The sequence below is a fragment of the Eubalaena glacialis genome, chromosome 5 (genome assembly GCF_028564815.1).
Source record: "Eubalaena glacialis isolate mEubGla1 chromosome 5, mEubGla1.1.hap2.+ XY, whole genome shotgun sequence".
NCBI classification, from domain to species: Eukaryota; Metazoa; Chordata; class Mammalia; order Artiodactyla; family Balaenidae; genus Eubalaena; species Eubalaena glacialis.
Window position 1 is genome coordinate 118,955,929 of NC_083720.1, and position 13,041 is coordinate 118,968,969.

Sequence of the window (13,041 nt, forward strand, 5' to 3'; positions counted from 1 at the left end):
GAAGGACTCTAGAAGGAAAAATAAGAAACTATAGGTTGAACCAAGTCAAACTGCTGCTATTCAATCAGTTTTGAGACAGACAAACAGCAGAGCAGTTTCATGTGATACGACCCTCCTAATAACAGTGGCCAGCAATCCAATTTGGAATTTTAACTTTGAAAGGATTTAAGAAACTATAAGTTGAAATGACATGTAAATGAAAAAACATTTGAAATTGCCGATATTAGATAACTTTGGAACTGAGAGCTGGCCCTCTGACGTGGCTCAATCTATTAATAGCAGTGGTTACAGATTTGGTTTGCAGGGACTGAGTTGATGGGATTGAATGGAGACTTTTCACTTTACTGCAACAAACGTAAGACCAGATATTTGTTCAATTAGGTAAATGGGTATATACATCACGATAAAATAAATATAATACTGAAATAAAATGATTGCTTTTCCTTCTCCTTGCCCATAAAAATGAGCGTCCCCCTTTCTCTTAGAGGACCCATTTTTGTTACAGTGTATCGTGTCCCAGGTTTAAATCCATCCTCATCTCCGGCCCTTTCTTCTCCTTCATCTCCTTCATCAAAACCATCACTCTTGATTCCTTTACAACAAAACTAGCCACTGTTTTTAATGGAAAAACTAAGAATCACTCTTAAAATTAAAAAAGAATAAATCAATGTATTGTTTGAAAGGCACATGACATCTCTGAAAAGACTGGCCATGGAAAACTCCGGAGAAGAGAAGACCATTTGCTGAGGCACTTGGGTTTGCACTTGAGCAGAGTGGTAAGGAGCCCAGACTCTGGAATGGGACTGGTTAATCCGGGCTTTGTCACTCACTAGCCGGGAGACTCAGGTGAGCTGCTGACCTTCTCTGAGCCTCAGTTTCCCCAATTATAAAATACGGATAATAATACTATCGATAGGATTGTTATGAGGATTACCTAAGTTTAACAAATATTGCTAACAACAGTAGCTGGCATATAGTATGGTATCTGTAACTGTGCACTATTATTACCCTCCAAATTTTGTATCCTGTTCTTGCATTAACTATTAAAATTTTTACGAAAAAGAGCCCACCTTTAGGGCTTCCCTGGTGGCGCAGTGGTTGAGAATCTGCCTGCCAATGCAGGGGACACGGGTTCGAGCCCCGGTCTGGGAAGATCCCACATGCCGCGGAGCGACTGGGCCCGTGAGCCACAATTACTGAGCCTGCGCGTCTGGAGCCTGTGCTCCGCAACAAGAGAGGCCGTGATAGTGAGAGGCCCGCGCACTGCGATGAAGAGTGGCCCCCGCCTGCCACAACTAGAGAAAGCCCTCGCACAGAAACGAAGACCCAACACAGCCATAAATAAATAAACAACTAAATAAATAAAAATTTTTAAAAAAGGATGACATCTAACTATAATATTCCATTTAAAAAAAAAAAAAAAAAAGAGCCCACCTTTAAAATAACTAAGATAATAACCAGAGACTTAAAGAGTCACTATTTCTATTCTGACCCAAAGAGAAAAATAAAACCACAGACATCATCACAATTCAAGCTCAAAGACTCATGTTGCTGAGTTCAGAGAACAAATATTAGTACATGGAAAATGTCAGCCGTATAATTCACTGTAATAGGCTTGAAGATTTTTTTTCCATCCAAGGTTGACATTGGACTCCTTCTAAATACTGCCTAGAAGACACACAAGAATGCCATGCCAAGCAGAAAGAGCATTTAGAAGGAGTCAGGCTGCAAAGTTGCGACCCAGAGTTCATAAAAGGCAAGGAGAGACAACTAGTTACAGGAGTAGCCTCCACAGTTGACTCAATCTCACATCATTTCTTTTTCCTCAACAGCTGGGAAGGATTCAGTAAGTACAAATAAACTGGCCACAGGTTTGTTTGGTTATATTAATTGTAGACAGCACTCTTATCTCCTGGTGATTTTTATCATGGTCCATAAGAGTTTTCTGAGTAATAACAATTGCTTGGAATTGGCCACACTGAGATAATACCTTCCCCTTCAAGATTTCTCCTCATCTTCCTAGCTACCAAAGGAAACGTTTCAAATCAGTCACTCCTGACAGCCTTAAAAATTCTATTTCATTCAGGATAAACAATACTTCGGTTGGTTTGAAAAGATGTTTCTTAGACAGCCCGGCTACCTCCTACGTTGTTAAGTGTTTCAAAGAGGGCTATAAAGAGAGTGACAGCTGCTTGAATTCAGAAGTAGAAATTAAAATAAAAGCTATTAGAAGTGAAGAAAAAACCCACACCACAGGGAGACAAGCTTTAAAGATTTTTTCTCTCTTCTATAAATCCTAGTTACCTGCCATGAACTTTTTTAAGGCGTTAAGTAAGACTTTTTTTCTTCCCCCTCCAGAGAGAGGGGGAAATGTTCATCCCACACAGGAGCATAGTTAAGATTATAGAGGAAGTCATACAAGAAGGTGCCTCGTGCTTTGTCAATAACATTAGGGGGGCTGAGCTTCGAGGAGGCGTCTGGGGAGACGCCCGTGCAGGGGAAGCAGCGGGCATGATCTATGGGCAGGTCACAACTCAATCACAGCCCTGACATTTCTGGCTGCCTTTTCCAACCCATTGATCTCATCACGGTAAAAGTGAGAAATAATCTGTCGACAGAGCCTGTCACTGGATTCAAGCCCGGTCTTAGATTTAACTTCACAACACAGTAATTCCATGCCAAGGAATCATGACTTTGCTCAGAGGAAGTGGCAAGATGGCTCGGCCCTTGGAAAGTTATTATCCAGAATCTACCCATGAAGCGTCACGCAAAAAAATGGTAAGAATCGAGAGAAGATTACCAAGCATAAGACAAAGATCTGCTTGTGGCCGGTTACTTGGGTTGATTATTAATCTCTGCAAGCTGATCAGATATGTCTATAAGGAAATGTCAATAGCTGTAGAAGGTCTCTGAAAATCCACATCAACAACGGTTTACAGTGATTCTTCTCTCACATAAGTGTCCTGATACAATTTGAGGGAGGACGGGGTAGTAACAATTCACTTACGAACGCATGTTTTCATGAAGGTCATTTCTTTTTTTTTTTTTTTTTTTTAATTGGAGCACAGTTGATTAACAATGTTGTGTTAGTTTCTGCTGTACAGCAAAGTGATTCAGTTATACATATACATGTATCTATTCTTTTTCAAATTCTTTTCCCATTTAGGTTATTACAGAATATTGAGCAGAGTTGTCTGTGATATACAGTAGGTCCTTGTTGGTTATCTATTTTAAATATAGCAGTGTGTACATGCCAATCCCAAACTCCCAATCTACCCTTCTAAAGATACTCTCTTGGGAACTGAGATTAGAGAGTGCATAGTTGCCGTGACTGTCAGCTCTCCATCCTTGAGTTCTACAGAAATAAACATCTTTGAGTATGGTGGGGGCCGCCCATCCTTTACATAAGCCTGTGACAGAATGGATATAAGTCTGCGAGGTAAAGCAGGAGAAAACTGAGCTCTACATTGTTCATAATTATGAGACTAATCTTTCTCTAAGAAGACATAACATTTCAGTCATTACTTAACATTTCTCTGTCCACTGGCTTTCCACATACACTATTTATACCAAACTTATTTTCTAAACAAGTTACATATAACAATATGTACTGAAGACACTAACGAGATGAGATGATTTCTTCCTTTTGATGGAAAGATGGTCTAAAGATACATATTAAAAAAAGCCTCAGGACAAAACTAAGACATAAACACAAGGAAACGATTTACCTATGAGCCTACAATGTGGCTGATGACCTCTGTGTTGATTAGCTGCCTTCATCCTCCACACCTGGTCAGTGGAGACGTCCCAACAACTTGCTTTAACATTTCTACCAGATATCCATTTTATTTTCAATTCCTAGTGCTGACTCAAGCCCACATCAACCTAAGCTTAAATTACTTAACCAGCCTTTTACCATGGCCTTCTTGACTCCTACAAGACAGATTTGTCCCACCCTGATTTTACAGACTGATGCATATCAGGATAGGCTCTTCCTTTAAGAAAGGAGGAAAATGGCCCTGCTTTATTGTTAACCCACCTCCCCTTCGACAGTTGTATTTTCACTTTTTTGCTTATAAAGCTCTGCATCCTCGTCATGTTCTCTACCACACTGTAGGACTACAATAATACGTGTTCAACAAAATGTGCTCCAGTTAGCACATCCGGGATCCAAGTGGGAAAGTGCCAACCTAACGATACCCAAGTAAGAACTACCCTAAAATAATATTAAATCCTGCCAATTGGCTTGCAAGATGATTTTGTTTTCAACTCTTTATAAGTCATATCTTTTCTGTTGTCTAAATAAACAAACTGCTACACCATGTATAAAAGAAGACAGGCAAAGAATACCTAATTACCAAAGAAGATACAAATAAAACTAGTCCTGTGAATGTCTAGTTGTGTTTAAAATTAGAGCTAGCATAAAGGAAGAATGGGAGAGCTTAGTCAAAATTCAGATGATAATCTTCTTCTCACTCACCAAACCTTCTTTTAAAATGTTTCTTCTGCCTTGAAGAGAAAATAGCAAAGAATATACCTCATACAGCCTCATGAACTTTCCTTGTATATGGGGACAAACACAACAGTCTCTCTTTATATAAAAAGGAACTAAAGGTCCGGGACCCAGCCCCGTCCACCAGACATTGCACCAGCAGCCACATTCCCACCACAAGAGGGCACATGCAGCCCACATAGGGGATACTCCCTGAATGCCTGGCTCTGGTGGCCAGTCAGGAATGCACTTCTGAGCCCCACAAGGCATCTCCTAAATAAGGCCAGTCCTTCAATTCTGGGAGAGATAGCTGATTTACCTAATACATAGAAACAAACACAAAATGAGGCAAAATGAGGAGACAAGGGAATATGTTCCAACAAAAGAAAAAGACAAAGCCTCAGAAAAAGAACAAAAGGAAGCAAAGATAAGCAATCTACCTGTCACAGAGTTCAAATTAATAATCATAAAGGTACTCATTGAATTTGGGAGAATAGATGAACACAATGAGAACTTCAACAAAGAGACAGAAAATATAAGCAAGTACTAAACAGAAGTTATAACTGAACTGAATAATACACTACAGGGGCTCACCAGCAGACTAAATGAGGCAGGAGGATGAATCAGCAAGCTGGAAGAGAAAACAATAGGACTCACCCAGACAGAGCAGCAAAAAGAAAACAAAAATTAAGTGAAGATACCTTAAGGGACCTTTGAGACAACAAGAAGAATAATATTTATATTACAGGGGTCCCAGAAGGAGAAGAGGGAGAGAAAGGGCCAGAAAACCTATTTGAAGAAATAGTGGCTGTAAACTTCCCTAATCTGTGGAAAGAAAGAGACATCCAGGTCCAAAAAGCCCAAAGAGTTCCAAGCAAGATGAAACCAAAAAGACACACACCAAGACATATAATAATTAAAATGGTAAAAGTTAAGGATAAAGAGACAATCCTAAAAGCAGCAATAGAAAAAAAACTTGTTACATACAAGAAAAACCCCATAAGGCTATCAGCAAATTTTTCAGCAGAAACTTTACAGTCCAGAAGGGAGTGACACAACATATTCAAAGTGCTGAAAGAAAAAACTTCCAACCAAGAATTCTGTACCCACAAAGTTATCATTCAGAATTGAAGGAGAGATTAAGAGTTTCCCAGATAAGCTAAAGCTAAAGGAGTTTATCACCACTAAACCAGCCCTACAAGAAATCCTAAGTGACTTCTTTAAGCTGAAAAGAAATGGCACTAATAATGAGAAAACACATAAAAGTAAAAACATCACTGGAAAAGGTAAATATATAATACAGGTAGTGAAACCACTTAAAATGCAAACATGAAGGTTAAAAGACAAAAGTAGTAAACCTAACTAAAATTAAAATAAGTAGTTAAAAGATGCACAAAATGAGATGTAAAATGTGTCATCAAAGGTATAAAATGTGATGGGGGGAGTAAAAAGATAAATTTGGACACATTCCAGAGCTTTAAGAGGTTACCAATTTAAAATGGGCTACTATTTACATAAGATGTTATATGTAAACCTCATTGAAACCACAAGGAAAAAAACCTACAGTAAACACACAAAAGAAAATGACAGAGGAATGTAAGCATAACACACACACACATGTGCGTGCACGCACGCAAAAACCCACCAAGACACAAAGGAAGCAAGAAAGAGAAGAAAGGAACAGAGAAGAACTACAAAAACAGCCAGGAAACAATTAACATAATGGCAATAAGTACATACCTGTTAATAATTACTTTAAATGTAAATAGACTAAATTTGTCCATCAAAGGCAGAACGGCTGAATGGAGAGAGACTCACTTCAGAAGAAAGAGTACACAGGGTCTCAAAGTGAAGGGACTTAAAAAGACATTCCATGCAAATGGAAATGAAAGAAAGCTGGAAAAACTACACTCATATCAGACAAAGTGGATTTTAAAACAAAGACTGTAATAAAAGACAAAGAAGGGCATTACATAATGATAAAGGGGTCAATACAGCAAGAAGATATAAGATTTATAAATGTATATGTACCCAGCAGAGGAGCACCAAGATATAGGAAAGCAACTATTAATGGAAATAAAGAGATATTAAAGGCAATACAATAATAGTGGGGGACTTTAACACCTCACTTATATCAATGGATAGATCATCCAGACAGAAAATCAATATGGAAACACTGAATTTAAACAACACATCAGACCAAATGGACTTAATAGATATATACAAATACAGAATATTCCATCCAAAAGCAGAATACACACTCTTTTCAAGTGCATATGGAACATTCTCCAAGACAGATTACATGTTAGGTCACTAAACAAGTCTCAAGAAGACTGAAATCATATCAAGCATTTTCTCCAACCACAATGGTATGAAACTAGAAATCGATCACAAGAAACAAAAGGAAAAACCACAAAAACATGGAGATAAGCCAACATGCTACTGAGCAACCAATGGCTCATTGAAGAAATCAAAGGAGAAATTAAAAAATACCAAGAGATAAATAAAAACAAATATGACATGCCAAAATCAACAAGATGTAGCAAAGAAAGTTCATAGCAGTACAGGCCTACCTCAAGAAACAAGAAAAACTCCAAATAAACAACGTAACTTCACACCTAAAGGAACTGAAAAAAGAAGAACAAAGTCGTCCAAAATTAGTAGAAGGAAGGAAATAATCAAGAGTGGAAATAAATGAAAGAGATAAAAAAAAAATAGAAAAGATCAATGAAACTACGATCTGGTTCTTTGAAAACACAAAATTGACAAGCCTTTAGCTAGACTCACCAAGGGAAAAAAAGAGAGGGCTCAACTAAATAAAATCAGAAATCAAAGACAGGAAGTAACAACCAGAGAAATACAAAGAATCATAAGAAACTACAGACAATTACAAGCTAACAAATTGGACAACCTAGAAGAAGTGCATCAATTTCTAGAAACACACCATCTTCAAAACTGAATCATGAAGAAACAGAAAATCTGAATAGACCAATTACTAGTAAGGAGGTTGAAACAGTAATCCAAAAATCTCCCAACAAACAAAAGCCCAGGCAGATGGCTTCACTGGTGAATTCTACAAAACACTCAAAGATTTAATACCTATCCTTCTCAAACTCTTCCAAAAAAACTGAAGAAGAGAGAAATCTTCCAAACACATTTTATGAAGCCAGCATTACCCTGATGCCAAAACCAAACAAGAACACCACAAAAAAAGAAAATTACAAGCCAATATCCTTGATGAACATAGATGAAAAAAATCCTCAACAAAATATTAGCAAACGAAATCCAATGATACATTAAATACATTAAGAGGATCTTACATCATGATCAAGTCGGATTTATTCCAGGGATGTAAGATTGGTTCAACATCCATAAATCAATCAACATGATACATCACATCAACAAAATTAAGGATAAAAACCATATGATCATCTCAACAGATGCCAAAAAAGCATTTCACAAAATTCAAAACTCTCAACAAAGTTGGTATAGAGGGCATGTACCTTTACATAATTGAGGCCATATATGACAAACCCACAGCTAACATCATATCCTAACAGTGAAAAGCTAAAAGCTTGTCCTGTAAGATCAGGAAAAAGACAAGGATGCCCACTCTCGCCTTACTTTTATTCAACATAGTACTGAAAGTCCTAGCCACAACAATTAGGTAAGAAAAAGAAATAAAAGACATCCAAACCAGAAAGGAAGAAGTAAAACTGTCACTACCCACAGATGACATGATACCATACAGAGAAAACCCTAAAGCCTCCACCAAAAAAACAGTTAGAATAAATGAATTCATTAAAGTTGCAGGATACAAAATCAATATACAGAAATCTGTGGCATTTATATACACTAATAGCAAACTACCAGAAACAGAAACTAAGAAAACAATCCCATTTACAATTGCAACAAAAAGAATGAAATACCTGGAAATAAATTTAACCAAGGAGGTGAAAGACCTGTAAACTGAAAATTATAAGGCACTGGAAAGAAACTGAAGAAAACACAAATATATGGAAAGATATTCCATGCTCATGGATTAGAAGAATTTATATTGCTAAAATATCCATGCTCTCCACAGATTCAATGAAATCCCTATCAAAATGCCAATGGCATATTTCACAGAAGCAGAACAAATAATTCTAAAAATTGTATGGAACCACAAAAGACCCCAAATGGCCAAAACAATCTTGAGAAAGAACAACAAAACTGGAGGTATTACACTCCTTGTCTTCCAACTATACTACAAAGCTATAGTAATCTAAACAGTGTGGTGCTGGAACAAAAACAGACACACAGATCAATAGAACAGAATGAGAGTCCAGAAATAAACCTTCACATACATGGACAATTAAATTATGACAAAGGAGTGAATAACATACAATGGAGAAATGACAGTCTCTTCAATAAACGGCATTGGGAAAACTGGACAGCAACATGCAAAAGAATGAAACTAGACCACTATCTTACACCACACGCAAAAATCAACTCAAAATGGATTAAACACTTGCATGTAAGAGCTGAAACCATAAAATTCCTAGAAGAAAACAGAGGTGGTAACATCACTGACATCGGTCTTGGCTATGTTTTTGTGGATCTGACTTCAAAGGCAAGGGAAACAAAAGGAAAAATAAACAAATGAGACTACATCAAACTAAAAAGCTTCTGCACAGCAAAGGAAACCATCAACCAAATGAAAAGGCAACCTACTGAATGGGAGACAATATTAGCAAATCACATATCCAACAAGGCATTAATATCTAAAAATATCAAAATATATAAAGAACTCATACAACTTAACAACAAAAGCAAAAAAAATAAATAAAACAACCCAACTGAAAAATGGTCAGAGGATGTGAACAGACGTTTTCCAAAAGAACACAAAGAGATGGCCAAAAGACTCATGAAAAGGTGTTCAATATCATCCATTGTTAGGAAAATGCAAATCAAAACCACAATGAGATATCACCTCATACCTGTTAGAATGGCTATTAACAAAGACAATAAATAACAAATGCTGGAGAGGATGTGTAGAAAAGGGAACCCTAGTACACCGTTTCTGGAAATGTAACTTGGTGCAGCCACTAGGGAAAACAGTATGGAGGTTCCTCAAAGAGTTAAGAAGAGAACTACCATATAACCCAGCTATTCCTCTTCTGGGTATTTATCCAAAGAACACAAAAACATTAATTCGAAAAGACACATGCACCCCAATTTTCATTGCAGCATTATTTACAATAGTCAAGATATGGAAACAACGTAAGTGTCCATCAATAGATGAATATATATATATATGTGTACCATACATATTGTATATGTATGTATGCAACTCAGCCATGACAAAGAATGAAATCTTGATATTTGTGACAGCATAGATGGACGTTGGAGGTATTTTGCTATATGAAGTCAGGCAGAGAGAGAAAGACAAATACCATATGATTTCACTCACATCTGAAATCTTAAAAAACAAAACAAATGAACAAAATAAAACAAACACATAGATACAGAGAACAGATTAGTGGTTCAGAGAGGAAGAGGGTTGGGGAGTGGATGAAAGGGGTAAAGGGGGTCAGGTGTATGGTGATGGATGATAACTAGACCTGTGGCGGTGATCACTGTGTAGTGTATACAGGTGTCAAATTACAATGCTGTACACCTGAAATTTATATAATTAAAAAAAGAGGTAGGAAGGACATAAATTTGGAGTGGGCAGGTATAAACAAAAACACAACATACACTAAACTTTTTTAGAGTTACTAAGGAAATAAAAACACAGAAAGATAACCTAAGAACGAAATAAAAGGAAGCCTTTGATTTTTGCATCTTCTTTTTAGCACTTAGCAGCCTACCTCATATTTTGCTATTTCCCAACAATTGATGTAGCCAAATCTACTCAGCTTTGAGGTTTGTGAGACTATTAAATGCTATATGAAAATCAACGATATGGCTTCTACAAAATAATAAAAAGAATTTCAGAAAAAATTTAACAGCTGCTCTATTTAAAGAAATCTAGCTAGATAATATATCCATTTCAGTTCATCTTAATCATCAACAGAGATCTTTAAGCAAGTAACTAGAATTTTAAAGTCTTCTGAAAATGACAAGTTTAATACCATTAAATCACATGTTAAAAAGGAAAATAAATGAGCATTGTGTATGCAGTACGGCTAAATGTGCCAATGCCAATTAAAGCCTTTGTTAAAGTAAAGATACTAAGTGTCTTTAATTAAACTTGGGGGACGGGGTTGAAAAAACATAATAAAAACGATGTCTAACAGCAGAGGGTGTCTCTCCTATTTCACACCAGCTAAGCTAGGATTCTCCACTTCTAGGCCTATCCTACTTCAGCTCATGCTAACAGGCTTGCTGACTGCTAATAACGACTTTCTGATCTGCCTAATGCTGAACTGAAACCAATTCTGAGTGTTTTCCAGGGTTGCCTGTTGGGTCCCTCGTATGGTTTCGTACCCTACTCAATGCAGAAGAAGAAATAACATACCACAAAACCACTTCACTCAAATACCAAATCTGTGACCAAATCATACAGCTGAAGAAAATCTCCAGTCATCCAAACTAGTTCCTTGAATCTTGGCAAATAATCTACCTAACTTTAAACAAAAATAATTTGTCCTGGATTTTATTAAGTCAAATTTAACTTGTACTACAGTGAATAAATGGGGGGAGGGGAAAGGTGGAAACATACTTGCATTTAAACCTTCTATCAGACTCATAATAAACTAAAAAATTTGGAAAAATCATCAACCAAAGTTGGCTAATAATGCATACCTTAACCAAAACTAGATAAACATGGGAAGTGACTCAACTACCATCAATAAGAAAAAATACATAAAAAGATTAAACTTTTGAAAATTCCAAATAGAGTTGACAATTAGATGACTCGGGCTACTGAAAAACATTTAAGTCCTGGTGATAAGAAGAGATTTTTTTTTTTTGAAAGGGTGGAGTTTTCAATGCGCTAAGTAATAATCAATAACATAGCCTTTTAATATCCTTTCCCTGTATGCTTCCTTTCAAAAGCATTTTCACCACCTCTTCATTTATTTCTTTTTTTAGAATATGCAAAATATGGATCCCACTTTGTTCTCCCTGAAATAATTCTTTTTCACACAACTTGAGTTTCACTAAAGCTTAGCTACAAATAATAGGTGGGGGGCGCGGGGGCAGAGAGGATAAATAACAGGTTTTAATTGCTTTATCTTATGACCTGTAAGATAAAACAAAATCACCCCATGACCAAAATCATGGGCTTTTCTGATTCTAACAACTTCCCAAAAAATCAAAGGCTGCAATCCAGAAGGATCAATGTAAAGTTATAAAAAGACAAAATGTAGAATAAAACATCATATAGACGGTGAACATAAAAACAGACTATAGGAATTAAATATTTGTCCATCTTCTTTTTTCCCTTATAATTAAAGAGTTTTAAAGAATTTTTATATGGCCTAAAAATTAGGAGAGCTATGATTGTACACCATTTTGAGTATTTCCATAAAAGATGTGCTAAATACCACTTCAGCAGCTTCTTACCCATTAATAATAATCATTCAGCAACCCAATGATCAAAAGATTAGTAAACTATGTACACATGACTGGATATTCTGATTCAATTCCTAAAAGTACCCCCCAAAGTAGATGTGATTCCCTCTTTGGTCATTTCCTTTATGAATTAGAGTCAATTCAGTTTTGCTCAAGGGCCGATGAGCCCAAGTAGATATTGTTTTACGTCGCCTTGATTTTGTTCCCCTCCTACTTTCCAACATTTGCCTCGTTCACTAATTTTTTAACACTTCCACCAGAGGACAAGTGAGATATAAGACAAGGCGCAATTCAAACCAGTCAGCTTTACTCCTTATTAGCAACTCTGTTGAGAGAGTGAACATGAGAAAGGAGAGAGAGAATAAGAAGTTGGCTGGGCTCAGAAGCTGAAACTAAGGGCTAAAAGGAAGCTCTGAAAGTACAGGTTGACTTTAATAAATCATGCCCTTTCTCTGGAAAATGAGGACCTGATTGTAAAACTAACGTGTGTGTGTGTGTATATGTAATATATTATATAAGTGTTTATTTATATATATATATATATATATATATATATATATATACACACATATACACACACACACACACACACACACACACTACAGGAGGCATTCTGAGTCCTCCTGTACAGACCCCCTGAGAGTTAGTTAAAGACAGGTGTCACCTGTTTGCATGGGTCTTTGGATATTAGCTATGTGACATTTCATTATACAGCTGCTTATGATGGAGGTATTGTATGTTTCTATCTTCATTTCCTCCTTCCCTTTGACAACCACCTCACACCTCCAAACCAATAAAACCTTGGTAGTTTCGATCTTATTCTCCACGCCAATAACTACGTGATTACAAATCAGCAACTGGGGTCTCGCCATGGCTCACAGCCTTGTTTTGTAGGGGTCAGTGTTTAAAATTCCAATTTCTAGGCGCCGGTAAAAACGAGGCAATCTGGCAATACTGAGACAAGGTGGCCACGTGACAACAGAGCTGGA

At 36.8% G+C, this 13,041-nt stretch overlaps 1 protein-coding gene across 4 annotated transcripts in view; it reads right to left on the minus strand.

Annotated features, from left to right (window-relative positions):
- Window positions 1-13,041, minus strand: part of ARHGAP10 (Rho GTPase activating protein 10) — a 322,216-nt gene that overhangs the window by 39,226 nt on the left and 269,949 nt on the right. The gene's annotated exons all lie outside the window — the stretch shown is intronic.